At 34.6% G+C, this 19,970-nt stretch overlaps 1 non-coding gene across 1 annotated transcript; it reads right to left on the reverse strand.

The window, feature by feature from the left end:
* Positions 1-14,917: 14,917 nt before the first annotated feature.
* LOC141687639 (small nucleolar RNA R71) lies at positions 14,918-15,024 on the reverse strand. The gene has a single exon (XR_012561129.1). It is a non-coding gene; the product is annotated as a small nucleolar RNA R71 (small nucleolar RNA).
* Positions 15,025-19,970: the final 4,946 nt, after the last annotated feature.

Below are 19,970 nucleotides of genomic sequence, written 5' to 3' on the forward strand. Positions count from 1 at the left end.
CTAGCATAGGTATTATGCAACTATAAGCATTGAAATCAACAGATAGATAACCAGATTACGAAACAGACATGCATATATATACCATCTCAGCATGCTTCAATATATCGCAAAATTTTCTAATTAACCAACATGCATCTATCACAAGATAATGCATATACATATATACATCACCACAACAGTATAACAGGTAGAAAACTTGCCTGAGTGCTCCCGGATAGACTTAAGCTTAGAGTGGGTCCGATAACCTATGAACAACAACATAAGTTGGAATTAAACCCCGGTCGCTTAAGAAACTAGACTTTAACCAATTGAACCCTAACGTTCGCTTATGGTCACTCATACGCTTAACGAATCACCTAAGTCGTTCGAGTACCCCCGGCTCCACCATTTTTAATAAATTAACCATTAAGATTTTTAAGGCGATTCTTTCGCGAGTACCTTACCAACTACCTAATCCACTTAACATAATTGTTTCATATCCCAATTAGTCATTTAAAGTCCTTAACCAAGGTTTCAAAGTAAGGCGAGTGGTAATGGTTCGTTCGCGAAACGCCGTTACTTAAAACGGTCGTTTCTCCTAAACCGTACATCGGATTCAAACGAACCACATATCAAAACGAAGCTCGTAACATGAACTATCTAATAATGGCAGTGGTAAAAACCTAAAAGTGAGTTCTCGGGTCCTGATGTTAAGAACAAAACAGTCTAAAGTAAATCGGACATTACGACGGCTATGTTTACGCGATTACCAATTTTTATCCTACTCCAAATCAACCACCAATCAACCACAATTCAACCATACAACCAAACTCCATACATAAAATGCTACAACAGCCCCAACAACTCAATATTTCCAATTTACACTACTTCCCAATCATGAACTAAAAGCTTACATAAGTTCTTTAACTAATCAACAAGGTTTACAACTCCAAACACATCACAAAACCAACACATCTCTAAATACACAATAACCATGCCTCTCATGAACCATACCAAACATACTAACTCTAATTTATACAAAAGTAGGGCTAGGGTATGAGATTATACCTTCCTTGGTGAGTAAAAGTAACTAAGGAGCTTGGAATCACCCTTGAAAGTCCTTACCAAAGCTTAATCTAAACAAAAACTCAAGAACAAAATTTTAAGTTCTTGAAAAACACTATTCACCAAGAACTTTGATGAATTGATTAGCTATGTTAAACATGGAATCTTGAGCTTAAACTTATGGCTCATCTAAGTTATGGATTATGGAAGTTAAAGAAACAAACCTCTTGAATTATGAAGGTGTGTAGCTTGATTTTTGAAATTTTTCCTTTGCTTTTCATGGAAAAGCCGAGAGCAATAGATGGGGGAAGAAGAGAAATGAGTTTGTTTTGGTTTCTTTTGATTTTGGTGTTTGTGAAATGAATACTTGGCGGAGATTGCTTTGATAAAGTGATGACATCACTTGGATGACCTCACCTCCAAACCACATGTCTTTCCCTTAAGGTTTGATGATGTCACCTTCTCTTTTAACCACTTATTTTAGCTTTTCTTGGAAGCTTCCTTCCCATTCTACTTGTATGTGCTTGTCCCTTGGTCATTTATTTGTTTTACGGTTCGCTTAACTCTGTTCTCTTTCATTGTTTGAGGGATCACATCCGGGATCTTATTACTTGGGTTCCCCTAAATCTTTCTCAATATCTTATAATCCTTTAATGATCCTCTCTTATAATCCTTGAATTTAAATCCCTTTAACCATGTTACCTTATACTTAATTCTTTCGGTATCTGGTGGATTTTCGGGAAAAATCAAAGTGTTCGGATTTGGATTTTGACGATCTTTACATACACTTATATACCACATAGAGTACTAATAATATCTCAGAAGATCAATAAAAGAACCCCTACATAGCGTGGTATGAAAAATTTTCTTATTCAGCATAATCGGCAAAATCACTATTCATAAGGGTTTCAAAAATTCCAAAAATTGGGGTTATTACAATAAATTCAAGCTAACTATTACATGTCTTCTTTCTTGAGTTGTCTCTTCCTTGTATTGCTTCCTTGGATGGCCTCCATGTGACATTACCCTTCATTGATATTAAATCTTCATGTATTCATGTACATTACAAGAATGAAATGTAAAAACTAATCTAATGAACTTACAAGAAGAACTTGAGTTACATTCGAGATTTATAATTACAAGATTAAACGACATACAAGCCGTATTTAAAAAACCAAAACCATTAACCTAAGGTCATAAGCCAAAACCATCCACCATATTCAATTAACAAATAAGAACATGTTGAACACATAATCTGATCTTAACATATCATACCCAACACGACCTAAACATAAAAACAATGTTATTCCCAGTGAACTAACAATGAGATTTACAAAAGGGGGGTTGAATGTAAATCTCAAAACTTTTTCAAGTTTTGAGCAGTTTCTAGTCTATATGTTTTGATGAGCAAGTGTGTGTGAATTGCTTTAAGCTAATGCAGACAGATATATATTCAAACACAAATGTAAAGAACACAACAGACTTAAAAACTTTTATGGTGGATTTTTTGTTCCACCAGAGATGTGTTATTTCAGAAAATCTGTGATTCAAAGAATCAAATCACAGCTGCTTCCTAGTACAAACTAGATGATTTTCTCTCTGGATTTTTCTAAACAGCTCTGGAAAAATTCACACCTAATTACAAGCTGCTACTTGGTTTATATATCACCAAGTTTACTAGTGAAGACAAAACTGTAAAATACAATTAAAAGACTCTTCACATGTTTCTTCTTCATTTCTCTATCCAATGCAATTCAGGTTTAGTTGTGAATCTTTGAATACTTCCTTGTTAGCACCAGAATGGAAATGCTACAATTTCTTGATTCCTCCTAGAGGCTGCCATATTCCAGTTTGTCTCTGTCAACCCATGTGCCTCTGTCAGCTTATGAATTGTCACTATCAACTGCTATTGAACTAAGCATCCATTGAAGCTTTCATCCGTTGATGCTTTATCCGTTGAAGCTTTATCCGTTAATGCATTAGCAGTTGAAGCTTTATCCGTTGACGCACTTATCCGTTGATGGATCTCATATGTTGAAGCTTTAGAGATATTCGTTGAAGCTTTGTTTCTTATCCGTTGAAGGTCTTTAATATCAGTTGATACTTTTTCACTTATACAAAATTACAAGGCATGAAATATTTACAATTAGCCCTCCTATTTGCATATCCACTAGTAGTCAACATGACTGATAATTTCCCACAACATCTAAGAAGTACAACTTAAATACAGAGACTAAAATGTGCTACAATACTAAACTTATTTCTAAGTGAAGCTACTCCTTCAACGGATAGCCAAAATGGTCTTATCCGTTGAGGCTACAAACACTAGATTTCTACTTAACTATTTTGTTTAACTTATCATCAAACTAATACACATATTCCTAACAAACAAAATATGGAAAAAATATGAAAAATCATAATCAAACGCCATACAGACGAGTCGATGATAGATTAAGCTATCAGTTTTGTTCAGATACTGGATTACCTATCAAATAGAGTATTTGTTCGTGAAAATCGGATACCAGGCCCAGATTTCAGAAAATCTTCGACATCTGATTCAGAATCTGTATCTAATATGATTCTCATAATAAGAACAAACATAAATCATGTATATATCAGTATACATACAAATTATATAATCATCATATGATTATATAACTCACATGAATATCCTATATTCAAACCTTAAATATACAAACATATTGTATCAATATCAAAACATGGCAAATCGTGTACATGCTTGTATATCAAAAATGGTTAAACACATCAACGAATTAAATACTTTCGGAAGTAGCTCTGATGTCATTGACGGGTTTCAAGCACATAAACGCAATGGAAATTATGTAAAATTAAATTAAAACCAGAATAAAATTAAAAGCCTACGCAGGATCCATGCGAAAATATATATTGAATTCATAGTAAGAATTTTTACTTTAAAGAAGGTTTAAGAGTTCATTAATGGAGGATTAATGAAGTTCCAAATATAGTTGAATCACCACGTAGTTATACGGTATCCACACGAACACCTTTTCTTGAAGGATTGATGTGTACTAGCACTAGAAAACTCCATATCTACCTTTCTTCCTCTTTCTCCTAGAACGGCTAAGGTTTTTTAAACCATGTATCATTTTATATAAATCATCCCTCAAAGATTTTGTATAGGGAGAAGAATGAGTTTTCTAATTATAATCTAATTATAATTAATACTAATCCGAAATCCAATTTATTATTTAGTTAAGTCACACTTAATTAATGAATAACTTATTTCGGAATTAATTTAAGTAATTCCTATATTTTATTTAATTAATTAAGTCATACTTAAATAATATCATAAATAAAATAAATTACTTATTGAATTTAAATTCAAAATTTAAATTATTTCTCCTTCAATAATTTTTGGTGTGTAACCATGTAGGTTATTATTACGTTGGCAATAATTTTAATATCTCATATTAAAATTATAAGCAATGAGCAGCATCTAGTAATACATCATTTCTACCCAAGTAATAATAATTAAATCGGTGATTTGATTAAACCTTTCGTGATAATGTATAATTTAATATAATCCCTTTAACCAAATATTATAGATTAAACAAGAAGCATGTAATGTATCATCATCATCATCGTAGTTTAATCCAAGTTTCCTTGATCAATGAGTAGACTATCATATCCAATCAATATTTGAGTGTGGCCACGTATTTCATAGTCTGGCTCACACAAGAGGCCAATAATATCACTCCTTAATAGGAGGGTTAAATCACATCTAGATCATTCATATTTCTCATGCGATTCATAATATACCTAATGTCCACTTTTATCATTACCCGGTCAAGGATAACTTTTAATGGACTCAAAGTATATTAATTCTCGTATAGAAATATAATGACTTCATGTCTATGGACCATTACATCATTATCACTGTGACAATAACTTATAACACCATAAACAGGTATATCACAACGGGTCAATCCAGCACCATGTATCTAATATATGTGCCTATATTTTGACTTTAGTATCATCATGCCTATGATCATTGAGATGTGATCACCGGTCAACAAACATACTAGTCTTATTGCATTATTATTGTCCCCTATAATAATACTCGACTAGGGACCTTTAAGAATATTGATACTATTATCATAATCTCATTTCTAAGTCACGTACTTAGAGATATAGAATTGCATATCATATTCAAAGGACATTTATTAATCTAACATTTATATCTCTAGTAAATTAAGAATTAGTAAATTATAAAAGGAATAATCGATAGAACATAAATATTAAAAATCCAAATGTCTTAAACTAAACCATCATAGTATTGTCTCTAGGGCACAATCATTAACAGATACAACATTCTTAGTAATATATGGTACCTTTTTTGAGACAAACATGTTTATTTCTTATGCACCACTATGTTTCTTACCAGCTAACTTAGAATAGTCAAGACCTATTGAAGTTTTAGATTTAAATTTTTGACTATCTATTATCTCCTTCTGAGTCAAAGTTGCATTCTTAAACGCCTGTAAATTCTTTTCTTAATCAGCAATTTGGGTTCTAAGAATGGCTTCTATGTCTGCGTTGCACTTAACCTTATTATCTATATATTCATTCTTTTGCTTACAGTCATCTAAGCCAACTACAAGTAATTTTAATTCTTCATTTCTAGATGTCAAACTCTCAGTTTTAAAAACTATCTTATCATTTTCAAGTTTATATGCAATAATGCTTGTTCTTCATTTCTAGATGTCAAACTCTCGGTTCTAAGAACTATCTTATCATTTTCAAGTTTATATGAAAGCATGCTTGTATAAAAATTATACAATTCTAAAGTAAATTATGCACAATAGATTTGTATTCAGATTCAAACATATTAATCTATACTATATTATAATAATCGGAATGAGGTATAATTTGTAGTTTGGTTAACCCCTCATTTTTGTTATCCCTTTCCATCACGACCGTCGGATCTTCTTCATCAAATAACAAAGCTGTTAGATCAAAATAGTAAAATAATACACTCCACAAGTTCTGAGGTTCAAATCCCGTCAACAACAAACATCTATATTATTATTTATAAAGATACATATAAGTTCTCAGGTTCAAATCCCGCTAACAACAAATATTTATATTATTTTTTAAAAAATACAATATATAAGTTTCATATTTAAATCTTACTCACCAACAACAAATATTTACATTATTATTTATGAATAAGATCTCATCAATCATATACTATTTATACTATTTGAACCTAACGTGAAATTATAATTATATAATCATTATTTAGTTTTTAATTATTTATATACAATTAAAATAAAATTATATAAAATAGAATTAAAAATATATAAATATTAATCAAGACCCGTGCATAGCACGGGCTGCAAGCTAGTAGTGGTAAGTTCAGGAACCTGAGATGATTGTGGTGATTCCTCTACAGAGTCTGCCATAAGAGCTAGTTTCACATACTTTTCCGCTTCATCTGAATCAATACCATCCTAGTTTTTTTCTTCAGCAATGTATGCTCTTCCCTTTTCCTTAACCACATAAGCATTCAGCTTCTGTTACAGCTTCTCATTCTGCCTCTTCAGATAAACCCCTTGATTTATAGTTGGATTTTCTTCTGAATCTAACATGACTAAATTTTGCAGCCATGTATGCCATAGATTTATCCTTCAACTCTTAAAGTTCTTCTTGAGTGTAGAACTCACTTTCATCTTTTAGCTCACCATGAGCAATTTCAGCTACAAAAATTTATTTGATTGTTGGGGAGGGTGTAACCTTGACTTCTTGAGTTTTATGTTCACGAGCAACGAGTGCAGTGGTTTTTGCAAGTGTCGTACTCTTATAGTCAACAGAACCAGGGCCATAGATAATAGCTCTCTGCTCTTGTTCCAATTCATGGGTTCTCAGCTTTCCATAAATCACATCCAGGGACATAGTAATAAAATCAGCTCTTTCCCTAATGGATGTGTTCTTTTGTTCCAAGTGAACTGGTAGAGTCAGCATAAACTTTCGGTTAGACTCTTTATTGGATAAACTTTCCCTTGTAGCTTGAATCCGCTTAATAGTCTAGCATATCTTTCAAAGAGTGAAGACAATGTTTCTCCGGGTTAAATTTTAAACGCTTCATACTGAGTTGTCAGAATATCCATCATGTTTTCTTTGACTCCTTCTGTACCTTCCATCAACAGCTCAATGGTTTCTGTAATACCCCCAAATCCAGGGCAGGGATTCGAGTTGTCATGAGTTCCATTTCCGTTTTTAACACTTAATCTTAATAAACAACCAATTACTGCATACTGTGACCCAAAAATATACTCACACACACACACTACAAGTTATAGTCTCAGAGATGAATACCAAAAATAATAAAAGTTATTTTATTCCACAATTATAATTCCTTACACCTCAAAACAGTTTTGAATAAATTTACATATTCTTTTCCATTATTACAATTCATAAATATATATAAGTCTGGTACATCAAGGAATGAAATACTAACCTATTGGTAGCTCTTACCTCGACCATAGCGGCATCAACGCCAGCAGGAAGCTGCAGAACATTTACAATCTGTTCGCGAATTGGGAACTTGGTCCTGCTCATCTTGCCTATCTTTTGTTGTGTGATGAAGAAATGAAGCAAGGGTGAGAAAAAGAGCTCACCAAAATAACATATAACTGATTAATAATATATGAGCATTCTCATAATACTTTAGAAAGTATTGGTCACACTATGATGAACCAAGTTCAATATCTTAATGCAACAAAGTCACAAAATAATCAATGTATACTTTTCATAAATCTTTAAAATCATTTGTCGTGCTTACCATACACAGTGTTCCATTAAATGGGCTTTATAGAAAAATATCCTTACAATGTGATCTCATATGTCTAGCCTTGCCTTAACGTTTTTCTGAAAATCTTTGTCATGCATATGATAATCATTTGCTATATATAAGTTGAAAAGATGAAATTACAAGATACCCCAATATACCTATATCTTTTCCGAATACTACTTGAACTACCACCATTTAAGGTATAATCAGTTTCAAAAGTTCACCACATAGATGAGACTACAAGATAAGACTTGAATGAAATCAATCTTTGAAATATCATTCAAAAGAAATGAAATTACGAGATACTTTATTAAGTCCCGATATATATACATATATATACACACACCAATATATATCTCTCATACTTTCCTTGAAAACCTCTGTTATGAAAAGTATAAACAGAGATGTAATATCCAATGAATTTGGAAAGAATAAAACTTTGGCATAAACCCAATATCTTGCTGATCAGGCAAAAATACCAATTAAGTCACCTTTTCTACTAGTAGAGGGATGAATTCCCCACTGGTCATCACCCTGGAAGCATTAGGACCTCATGTTGGACTGCCACCCAACCACTAATGCTTTGATGGACTCCCACTGAACCACTTACACTTTGATAGACCGTACCCCGGCATGTCGCTTATGCCGACTCATTTAGATGGACTTACTTCCCGAACGTGGGACAAGTAATCAAAAGCTCTTTTATTAAATCAGCAACTTCGTTGTGACAAAATTACACCGCGAAGTCGGATCCCTTAGGTTTTGTGCGAGTATTTAAATACCCTTCGAAAGGAAGATATTAAATTAAAAATGAGTATTGGGATCCGCTCTAACTTTTAAAATCATTTTGAAGACTCGAAAATATTTTTGAAAATGTTTGGAGTAAGAATGATTTAATAAAATAAATCAGTTCTAATATATTAGAAAATATCTTAATATTATTATTTAAATAATATTCCCCAAATAATTCTTTAAACAATAAAAGAAGTAGAAGTTCTGAAAATAATACTTGAAACAAATATTGAATAATAAAAGATATACTTATATGAAAGTAAGATATTTATTGAATAATCGAAAATAATGTTTGATTATTATTCAAAACTATCGAATATACCTTATTCGATTAATAGTTATAGAAATATATATATATATAATATACTCGGGAGCATCGCCTCCCGGTTTAGAAAAATGTTCAACTTTGGGTCTTCTATACTAAGGGTATACGCAGTGGATGCCTATCTCTAGCATAGGTATTATACAGTTTATAAGCAATTGAATCAAAAATGAGATATAAAGATTATGAAACAGGCATGTATATATATATATATCCTATCAACATGCTCCAATATATCGTAAGACTTTCTAATAACAATAATGCACTTATCTCAATATAATGCATAAATATATTTACATCACAACAACAGTATACGGGTAAAAAACTTTCCTGGGAGACCGGGGGTGGTAATAGGTCTGATGTGAGTCTGGTAACCTATAAACAATATATAAGCCAGAATTAAACCACGGTCACTTTAGAAACTAGACTTTATCCCCTTAGACTCTAACGTTCTCATCTGCACTTAACGATTTTCATTAGTCGTTCGAGTACCCTCGGCTCCGCCATTTTTTTATAAAATTAACCATTAAACATTTTAAGGCGATTCTTTCGTGAGGACTTTACTAACTGCTAATATAATTTATATAATTCTTTCCTATTTCGATTAGTCTTTTTAGGGCCTTAAACATGGTCTCAAAGTTACTCGAGGGTTCGGGGTTCGCTCGCGAAACGTCGTTACTTAAAACTGTCATTTTTCCTTGCTCGTAACTCGGATTTAAGAGATCCACATATCAAAATGAAGCTCGTAACATGAACTATATAAAAATGGCAATGGTCAGATTCTTACAGTGAGTGTTCGGGTGAAAATGCTATGTGCAAAGTCGGTCTTCCTAATTTGGGCATTATGACGGCTATGTTTACGCGATTTCCAAATTTCTTACAAATCCATTATCTACCAAACTTCATCAAATCACCATCCAACCATAAAAACACCAAATTTAACTTATGACTACTAATTAAGTCAAGATACGACCAAATAAATAACTCATTCAAGTACTAATCAAAGATCCATTTATAATCATCTTTAAACCACCAAAACTATCTAATACACATGGATCTTATTTATACAAACATGGATCTGACTTATACAAACATGGATCTAACTTATACAAACATGGACCCAACTTTAATTTCACTAAATCGTCCAAAAACTCATAAAAACTCAAAGTTTAAGCTTTGGTTTGAGTGATTATACCTTCCTTGTAGTGAACTAAGTTGTTAGGGAGCCTTATGACCATGATCTATCCTTAAACAAACTTGGATCTCACAAGCAATCAAGAAAATACAAAGTTAATTTCTTGAAGATACTATTAATAAAGAACTTTGATAAATTGATTAGCTTAGTAAATCTTGGAATCTAGAGCTCAAAATCATACCATAACTAATTTTAGAAATATAGAATCCATGGAAACAAACCTCTTAATTTTTGAAGGTGTGGAGCTTGGACTTTGAAATTCACATCCTTGTATTTTTATGAAAAAGTCGAACCTAAACAATAGGGAGAGAAGAAGATGAAGTGGTTTACTGTTTTTGAATAATTTTACTTGGTTGTTATTCAATTTTGCTAAAAAATATCTTGGTTAACTTAACCTTAGTTAATCAAGGGTTAAAATACTTGGTCCATAATAAATTTTGCAAAGTATCTTGCTAACCATGCTTGCATCATCATGCTTACTTCATTCCCTTACCACTTGTCAACTCCCTATGGCTTCATGATGTCATAATCCATGGCTTCTTGTACAAGGTTGTCTATTGGTCGCTTATTTATTTTACGGTTCGCTTAACTCTCATTCTCGTTATCGTTTGAGGGATCATATCCAGGATCTTTTTACTTAGGCTTTTTTAAACCTTTCTTAATATTATATATTCCTTTAATGGCCCTCTCTTATAATCCTTGAATTAAAATCCTTTTAATCATGTTACCTTATACTCAATTATTTCGGTATCTGGTGAATTTTTCGGGGAAAAATCAAAGTATCCGAATTCGAATTCCGACGATCTTTACATACACTCATTTGCTTTATGGAATACAAATACAATGTCAGAATTTTCATAACATTACTCATATATATAGTGGTCTAATAATTTTCCTGCATCAACATAATCAACAAAAAGTTACTATTCATCAGGGTTTCAAAAATTTCAAAAATTGGGGTTATTACAGTCTCCCCTCCTTAAAAGGATTTTGTCTCAGAATCAGATAGAAAACAAATGGGGATACGTTTTTTAGCATTGCGCTCTCTAGTTCCCAAGTAGATTCCTCCATATTGTAGTTTTGTCACAAAACCCCTACTAGCTTAATAACCTTGTTCCGGAGCACTCGTCCCTTTTAATCTATAATCTTCACTGGCTGCTCCACATAGATCCAGTCTGGTTGCAAGTCCACACGCTTATACCCCACTATGTGCCTCACATCCGGATGATACTTCATTAGCATTGATACGTGGAACACTTTATGAACTTGCTACAGGTTCGGGGGTAGGGCTAGCTCATATGCCAACATACCAATATGTCTAAATATCTTCAAGGGTCCAATAAATCGTGGACTTAGCTTTCCTTTATTTTTTAACCTCATCAATCCTTTCCAAGGGAATACCTTTAATAGCACTTGGTTCCCTACTTCATTTTTATATTGCCCTTCCGGGCTAAACCGGCGTACTTCTCTAGTCCAGCTTGGGTTGCTACCAGCTGTCCTTTGATTAATCTACTATGTCTTTGGTTCTTTGGACCACTTCGGGCCCGAGCATCTTGCGCTCTTCCAATTTCATCCCGATACAAGGGAGATCGGCATTGTTTTCCTAAAGGGCCTCATAATGCGCCATCCTGATACTAGCATAAAATCTATTGTTATTAGAAAACTTGATTTGTGATAAGTGATCGTCCCAAATTCCTTCCAACTCTATTGCATAGACTCTCAACGCATCTTCTAGTGCTACAACTTTTGCTTCTCAATACCCACCCTTTTCCAGTTCGTAAGCGTTACTATCTTTCGTTCATAATACCATTTTGGTTATACTATTACTCGCTAGTGTTCTATAACCTTTTAATAATTTTTTCGACCTCAGTACCACGAACACGTTTCGATTTCGGAGACAAGCACACTTATAGTACTCTTTTTCTAGCTGCATCTATATTTGGAAGCTTGATCAATCATATAGAAGAAAATAATTTATTGAGAGACCACTATGATCATGAACACTTGTTACATTACATTAGTTAGTACTAAGAGGGCCAACCTCCAGTACTTGACAAGCCATTAAACAATAGGTGGTATCTTATTAGGCTTCTATCACACAGATAGATAGTTATTCGGCAATATCTCTCCTTCTGGAACGGTTGTTCTTCTCAGCTTACCCGAAATGAAAAGGAGAGGAAAGGATGAATTTAAGATCATTATGTAAAAATACTGCCACAAAATATCTGGCTTGGAATCTACCTCTGAAATATAGAGGTTTATCAAAGGAGAATGAAATATAAATATATATATATATATATATCAACATCAACTATTATAGCATCGTATTTCACATGCCTAAATAATTTTGCTATTATGTCCATCATTGTATAGACCCATGCTCGTACTTGAGCTTTTAAACAATCACCTTTGAAACTCCCTTGACATCGAAAATTAAATATGGGATTTCATTCTAGACATCAACGTTACTAGAATTCTACGCTTGCACCACAACCTTCCTCGTATATTAATACATCCCTCTGTCGATAAGAAGGAATAAATATTCAATAGGTAGATAATCGACTTAATTAGTCTATCAATGATAACTTATAAATCACCATGACCCAATTAGTGATACTCAATCTTAACATCCATTACATTACAACTTTGTTAAGTGGCATTTATGACACTTTATAATGCTCTAATAAGCTTTGAATTGATGCATTTGTACTCAAGTTGTTAAGTGTTTTAACGTGTTTTGGAGTGTTTTTGCATTTCAGGCATTATCTAGGTAATCAGGTGAATTAGCATTGTTTTGGTGCTAATTTGGTGTCAAGGTGGTGGAATGAAAGCTCGTTGAAAGCCGGCTCAAAACTGCAAGAAAAATGAAGAAAATAAATTCTGGCAGAAGCCCAGCACGCCTGCGCTGATCAAGCGCGCAGCCACTCCGTGTCGGGATGACAGATTCCTGTTTCTACTTGGTTTCTGAGAGAAAGAATTCTACACTGCATGGGGCTGCTATATAAACATCTTTAGGTCGTTTTTAATAAAAATAATCAAGCTATATCAAGCTATATCAAGCCAGAGACATATCAAGGAGAGCTGTAAGAAGACCGTATTAGCACGATTCAACGAAGACAAAGAAGACCTCATTTTTACTTGTGAACCTTTGTTTTAAGTTGTATTTGGATGCTAGTTTTCTTACTTGTAAATTTTAATCTTGTTTTGTACTTGGTTTTATTTATTTGTTATTAAGACTACGTTTGTTATACCATGCTTTCATCGGAACCCACGTTGATGATGAGTCCGATTATGGGATAATCATTATCATGGGGTTCTAGCGGATTTATTTATGGATTTCTTTAGTTAAATTGTTTTGATGCCTTAGTATGTGGTGATTGATTGATATCCTAGTATTGGTTGTGCGTATTCATCGTATGAGCATCGCGAACTTATAAGAAAGTGTGTTAATTCTTAATGAAGCGACAGTGAATTTAAGGATTCAGAACTTGCCATGCTAGCATAGGTTCATGTATTTGTTATGCATGATTCGTAGGTAATTTTAACCATCTTACTTTCCCTGTGTAATCAAGATAGATAACTTGTGCTTAAACCGTTATGTTGTCAAATTCTAAAGATATATAGGGTCTCAATATAATTGGTGTCTATTCAGCTTCTATCTCTTTTGTGGATGTCTGGTAGTATGGTACTCGTGCAACGAAAGTTGGCATTTATCAGTTTTGTGTTATCTGATTAGTGTCATCACCATTGCATGCTAAGGTTAAGAACAATAAGGCTTTTGAATGAAGTACTTAATGAAGTTAGAATCCCATGTTTGTCATGTATATTAATTCATTCAATATTAATCTCGTAGTTATAATTGTTAGTTTAATTTTTAGTTATAAAAAACCTCAATTTGTTATCGTCTTAGCATTGAATAATAACCATACATTGTTGTTTAAGTGTTTGAATTAATTAGTTAACCAATACAGTCTTTGTGGGAATGAACTAGAAAAGATTTTATACTACTTGCGAACTCGTATACTTACGTGTATTATTAGCGCGTGTTTAGCGACTAACAAGTTTTTGGCGCCGCTGTCGGGGACTTCTGTGTGAATTTATAGTTTATGTGCTTTCCATCAGTGATCGTTAAAGTTCATTGACTCGGACATTGTTACTTATTTGTTTCCTTGTCTTAATTCAGGTACTCTAGTGAGGGTATATGCATACGCGTTCTCGTACTCGTAAGAGAACACTGGATAAAGCCGAGGAAGAAGTTGTAGTAGTTTGTAAGGAAGTTTTCGAGGAAGAAAAGAAGGTAGAAGAAGAAGAGAAAGTCGAGGAACCATTTTTAGTAGAGATGGGTGATCAAGCAGAAAATCTGAAGGCTTTGATGGACTATTCTCAACCTAAGATTAATGACATTCAGTTAAGCATCATCAGACCAGCCATCAGGGCTAACACTTTTGAGATCAAGTCAAGCACGATTCAGATGATATAAAACTCAGTTCAGTTTGGGTGTTCTCCTACTGAAGACCCCAACATGCACATCAGGGATTTCATCAAGATCTACGACACCTTCAAGTTTAATGATGTGACTGAAGATGCTATCAAGCTACTCCTTTTCCCATTCTCTCTTAGGGACAAAGCTAAGTGTTGGTTACATTCTCTACCAGCAGGGTCTATCACCACTTGGAAAGATCTTGCTCAAAAGTTTCTCATTAAATTCTTCCCTATGGCAAAGACTGTTGCAATCAGGAATGCTCTTACTCAGTTTGCTCAGCAAACTGGGGAATCTCTATGTGAGGCTTGGTATCAATATAAGGAGATGCTAAGGAAGTGCCCACGCCATGGCATGCCTGATTGGATGATTGTTAACTGCTTCTACAATGGATTGGGTGCTACTTCTAGACCCATGCTTGATGCAGCATTAGGAGTAGCCTTGTGGGCTAAGAGCTACGATGAAGCTTATGAACTTATTGAACTGATGGGTGCTAATGAGTACCGGAATCCTTCCCAGAGACTGACTTAGGGAAAAGTCGCAGGAATTCTGGAGTTGGACGCAGCAACTACTATCGATGCCCGACTTAAGGCTTTGACGATGAAGGTGGACATTTTGGCTAATTATGTAGTTAATCAAATCACCAGTGTCTGCGAGCTTTGTGCTGGTGCTCATGAGACTGATCAGTGCGCAATTTCTAGTAAATCAGCTCAGTTCCTGAGCAACTTTCAGTGTTCGCAGCAACCAGTGCCAGCCACATATCATCCCAATAACCGCAATCATCCTAATTTTAGTTAGAGCAAGACTCAGAATGCGGTTCAACAACCTTATCAACAATATCCAACAAAGCAGTACAACCCCTGGATTTTCATCAACCACAGTATGCACCGAGACAACAACTCTAGCTGCAACAAGCCAATGAAAAATCTGAATTAGAGGAGTTGAAGCTTATGTGCAAAAGTCAAGCCATTTCTATTAAGATCTTGGAAAATCAAATTGGGCAAATTGACAATGCCTTGCTAAGTCATCAGCTTGGTACACTACCTAGTGACACTGAAGTGCCAGGAAAGAGGGAAGCTAAGGAGCGGGTAAAGGCAATCACTTTAAGGTCTGGAAAGGTTGCGAATCCCGAACAAACTCAAGTATTGACTGAAGAAGCTGAGGCATAGAAAGAAGTAGAGCAGCAGGAAGTAGAGGTGGAACCAAGGAAGACTACTATTGAGCACACTCCTCTTGAGGGTAATATAGGGGAGAAACAGATCTATCATCCGCCGCCTTTTCCTAAGCGGCTGCAGAAGAAAAAGCTGGACACGTAATTTGAGAAGTTTCTGGAGGTGTTCAAGAAACTTCATATCAACATACCTTTCGCTGAGGCTATTGAGCAGATGCCTAGTTGTGCAAAGTTTATGAAAGGTATTCTCTCTCAGAAAGTGAAGCTAGATGATTTAGAGACAGTCGCCCTTACGGAGGAATGAAGTGATGTGTTGCAACGAGAGTTACCTTCGAAGCTTAAAGATCCAGGCACCTTCACTATTCCATGTACTATTGGAAAAGTGTCTTTTGACAGATGCTTATGTGACTTGGGAGCTAGCATCAATCTGATGCCCTTTTCAATCTTCAAGCAGTGGGACTTGCCTGATCCAAAACCGACTTATATGACCTTGCAGTTGGCCGACCGTTCTATTACATATCCGCGAAGTATTGTGGAGGATGTCTTGGTCAAGGTTGATAAACTCATCTTCCTTGCTGATTTCATAATTCTTGATTTCGAGGAGGATAAGAAGATTCCCATAATCTTTGGAAGACCTTTCTTGGCGACTAGCCGTACTTTGATAGATGTGCAGAAGGGTGAGCTTACGATGACAGTGCTGGATCAGGATGTAACTTTTAATGTGTTCAATGCTATGAAATTTCCTATGGAAAATGAGGAGTGCTTAAAGGTGGAGTTGGTTGATTCTGTAGTTACTTCAGAACTTGATCAATTTCTAAGGTCTGATGCCTTAGAGAAAGCCTTATTGGGAAATTCAGATAGTGAAGATGACGAAGGTGAAGAACAATTGCAGTATTTGAATGCTTCTCCCTGGAAGAGGAAGATAGATATGCTATTTGAATCTCATGGAATGGAGGAATTGAACAAAGCTCCTAAATGCCTCAAGCCATCTATTGAGAAAGCTCCCACTCTTGAGCTTAAGCCTTTACCTGAGCATTTGAGGTATACGTTTCTGGGTGATACATCTACTTTGCCCGTTATTATTGCATCTGACCTTTCAGGTAGTGATGAGGAAAAGTGTTAGATATATTTGTGATGTCATGTATAATATGATTTGTGTTTAGTTTTTAGATCTTAACTAACAGGACAAATCAGTACTTAACTGGAAATCAGCACTTATACTGAAGATAAAACTTAAGATATCAAAACTTAAGTTATCAGAACTTAAGTTATCAGATGATATTTATCAGGAGATAATATCAGGACTTATGGAGACTTTCATATAAGGCAGGCGGCTGATTGAAAGGAAAGAAGATCGAGACTAAGACAGGAAGAAATATGCATGAAGAAAGAATTCTATGAAAAATAGAATACTTGGAAGAAAAGATAACTAGTTGATATATTTTAGGAAGCAGAATTATATTATATATCAATTAGAACATTATCTTGTAATTGTGTAGTATATAAACATAGGCATAGGGTTTACACTATAAGTGTTATCATTATCGAAGTTATTATTCATTGTAACCCTAGCAGCTCTCGTGATAATTTGTTCATCACTGAGAGAGGGCAGTTCCATATTGTAACAGAGTTTATTGTGTTGAATAAAATCTGTTTTCTGTTACTTGAGTTCTTATATTCGATTTGATTGTAGTAAACTCTGTATTCAACCACCTTCTACAGTGTGTGTGACCTAACAAGTGGTATTAGAGCAGATTTGTTAACACACATACAGTTTAAGATCCAAAAACAATCATGTCTGAAGAAGAAACTCCAACCAAGCTCACCAAAACTGAAGAACCTCCAAAAACCATAACCCATAGTCGATATGAGACTATAAAAGTTCCCATGTTGAAACCTTCTGAGTATTCCATATAGATAGTGAAGATGGCTATGTTTTTGAAAGCTACAGATCCAGAATATCTCGACAGGATTAATGAAGGACCACATATGCCAACCAAACTCTCTGTGGAAGTTGTAGGTCAGCCAGCAAAGTCTGTACCAAAGGAGAAAAGTGATTACACTGCTGAAGATATCTCATCGATTGCAAAGGATGCAAAGGTAAGACACTTGCTGCATAGTGCCATTGATAATGTCATGTCAAACAGGGTAATTCAATGCAAGACTGCAAAAGAGATATGGGATGCTTTGGAAACAAGGTGTCAGGGAACTGATTCAATCAAGAAAAATAGGAAGACTATACTCACTCAAGAGTATGAGCACTTTGACTCAAAGCCTGATGAGTTATTAACTGATTTATATGACAGATTTGTCAAACTCTTGAATGATTTGTCACTAGTTGACAAGAGTATGATATTTAAGATTCAAATCTTAAATTCATGTTAGCTCTTCCTGAAAGATGGGATTTGAAGGCCACAATAATAAGAGACAACTATAATCTTGATGAAACAACTCTTGATGAAATTTATGGGATGCTCAAGACTCATGAACTTGAGATGGAACAAAGAAGCAAGAGGAATGGAAGAAAGTTAAGGACAGTTGCCTTTGTGGTGGAGGAGGAAAGTCCCAAGGTTGCTGCCTCAAAGAAAGGCAAGGGAAAGGCTCTCATCACAAAATCTGATACTGATTCATCAAGTTCTGATAGTGATGATGACTCAGAAACTGAAAGTATACCTGAGATGGACCCTGATGAAGAGATGATAAAGCTATGTGCTCTTATGGTGAAAGGAATCACAAAGATTGCATACAAGAAATTCAGGAGAGGAAAGAAGTTTTCCAGGAAAGGTGCAAGTTCTGATAAGAAAGGTTTCAGAAAATCTGAAGGCAAAGGAGGAAAGTCTGACAGAGGAGATTACTCAAATGTTAAATGCTATCAGACTTTATGGAGAAAGTTGGACCAGGTGTTTCTTATGGAGATGGAAACATTGGAAAAACTCTGGGATATGGCAATATCAATCTTGGGAATGTCATCATTGAAAAAGTAGCTCTGGTCTCAGGACTTAAACATAATCTGATGAGTATTAGTGAAATCTGTGACAGAGGTTATCATGTGGATTTCTTTGAAGAACACTGTGAAGTTGTAAGCAAATCTACAGGCAAAGTTATTCTGAAATGATACAGGCATGGTAACATTTATGAAGCCAAGCTTTCAACAAGTACTGATGGTTCTGCAATCTGTCTGTTAAGTAGAGCATCAATTGAAGAAAGCTGGAACTGGCACAAAAAACTCTCTCATTTAAATTTCAAAAATATAAATTAACTAGTCAAGAAAGATCTTGTGAGAGGACTGCCAAAATCAGTATTTGCTCCTGATGGCCTTTGTGATTCATATCAGAAGGCAAAACAAAAAAAATCTTCATTCAAGAGCAAGACTGAATCATCAATTCTTGAGCCTTATCACCTACTACATGTTGATCTATTTGGTCCAGTGAATGTCATGTCTATTGCAAAGAAGAAATATGCTATAGTCATAGTGGATGAGTTCATCAGATACACATGGGTGTATTTCTTGAACACAAAAAGTGAAACTGCATCTATCTTGATTGATCATGTCAAGCAACTGAATAAATTGGTGAAAGACTCTGTAAAAATCATAAGAAGTGATAATGGCACTGAGTTCAAGAATTTGATCATGGAAGAGTTCTACAAAGACCATGGAATAAAGCAAGAATTTTATGCTCCTGGAACTCCACAGCAAAATGGAGTTGTTGAAAGAAAGAATAGAATTCTTATTGAAGCTGCATGAACTATGCTTGATGAAGCAAAGTTACCAACCTACTTTTGGGTTGACACCATATGAGATGGTGAAGAAAAAGAAGTCAAATCTGAAGTATTTTCATGTATTTGGATGCAAGTGTTTTGTTCTTAAGACTCATCCCGAACAGCTATCCAAATTTGATATAAAAGCTAATGAAGGAATTTTTGTTGGATATCCACTTTCCACAAAAGCCTTCAGAGTCTACAATTTAAGAACAAGGGTTGCCATGGAATCTATCAATGTCTCTTTTGATGATAAGAAGATTACTGGACTTGAATATTTTCAATTATCATGATCAGCTGAGATTCGAAAATAAAGTTTTATATTCTGATTCTGTAAATCCTGACAGTCTAAATCCTAATACTGCAAACTCT

The sequence above is a fragment of the Apium graveolens genome, chromosome 9, assembly GCF_009905375.1.
Source record: "Apium graveolens cultivar Ventura chromosome 9, ASM990537v1, whole genome shotgun sequence".
Classification (NCBI taxonomy): domain Eukaryota; kingdom Viridiplantae; phylum Streptophyta; class Magnoliopsida; order Apiales; family Apiaceae; genus Apium; species Apium graveolens.